We start from the raw sequence: 1,403 nt of genomic DNA on the forward strand, positions 1-1,403 counted from the left end.
TTTTTTGTGAGGATCCTGACGTTTGTGCTTAAGTTCTGATTAAATAACATTTATGGATCATCATCACCAATCGGTACTAAGTCCACTACTATTTGTAGCTGTGATGGAGGTGCTGGCTCGGAATGTAAAGGAGGTTTTACCGTGGGGGTAGTTTGTATGCAGATGATCTGGTGTTGATTGGGGAAAGTATGGATGGACTGAAGGAGAAGATTAACAAGTGGAAGGAATGTATGGAGACAAAAGGTCTGAAGGTGAATATCAGAAAAACGAAGGTGATGGCAAGTGGAAAAGCATGTGCTGAGGTGGAAAGAACTGGGAAGTGGCCGTGTGCTGTGTGTAGGAAGGGTGTCGGAGTGAATTCCATTCGATGTGCGCCGAGTGGGTTCATCAAAAATGTGGTGGTCTGAAAGGGTCATTAACCAGTGTGGCAGCTACATTCAAATGTAAGGTGTGTGCAGATGGAGGAAATGTTGAGTTGGATGTTGGAGACGGTGTGAAACTGGAAGGTGTGAAAACATTTTGCTCCCGAGGAGACATGCTGAATGGAGAAGGTGGATCAGACTCGGCAACGGTTGCTTGAGTGAGATGTGCATGGAAGAAGTTTCGGGAACTGAGTGGTGTGCTGATGAGGAGGGGAGTGTCGTTGAAGCTGAAGAGAAAGGTGTATGCTGCATGTGTGAGAAGTGTTATGATTTATGGGAGTGAGACATGGGTAATGAACGTAGAGCAGCAACGAAGGCTGGAAAGGGTGGAAATGCGAATGGTTCGGTGGATGTGTGGAGTATCGTTGAGAGAGAGGAAGACAAATGATGAATTGCGAAAGATGATGGGAATAGAGCCTGTGATGGATGCTGTGAAGAGAAACAGGTTGAGCTGGTTTGGTCATGTGTTGAGGAAGGATGAAAGTGAATGGTTGAGAAGAGTGATGGAAATGAGTGCAGAAGGAAGTAGAGGACGGGGAAGACCGAGAAAGACGGCTAAAGATGGTGGAAGAAGAAATGTGGGCAAGGGGGTTAACAAGGGGAGATGCAGAAAATAGGGCAAAATGGAGAAGATTGTCATGGGTCCCGCAAGGCTAACCCCCGCTCTAGCAGGGAAAATGGCCTTCAAGTGCCTGTTGTTGTTTTTGTATCACCAAGCTGATCAGATCCTTTGTTTCACCAGCTATTGATGACCAAGTGGTTTAAATAAAAGGAGAATTTGTTTGGGCAACGTTACAAAAACAACTTTAGGAAATTGCACAGAAAGATCATTTGAGGCACGTACTGTCCAAGGGTGTGAGGTCAAAAATAGGCCCAACCATGATCTCTAATATACTGACTGGATAGCGGGTTGAGCTCATGGGATGGAATCACTGGACGCCATCTTGAAGCTTGTATAAAACCTGCAACGCACACGTTCTG

The sequence above is a fragment of the Myxine glutinosa genome, chromosome 10, assembly GCF_964187855.1.
Source record: "Myxine glutinosa chromosome 10, kmMyxGlut1.1, whole genome shotgun sequence".
In the NCBI taxonomy this organism is placed as follows: domain Eukaryota; kingdom Metazoa; phylum Chordata; class Myxini; order Myxiniformes; family Myxinidae; genus Myxine; species Myxine glutinosa.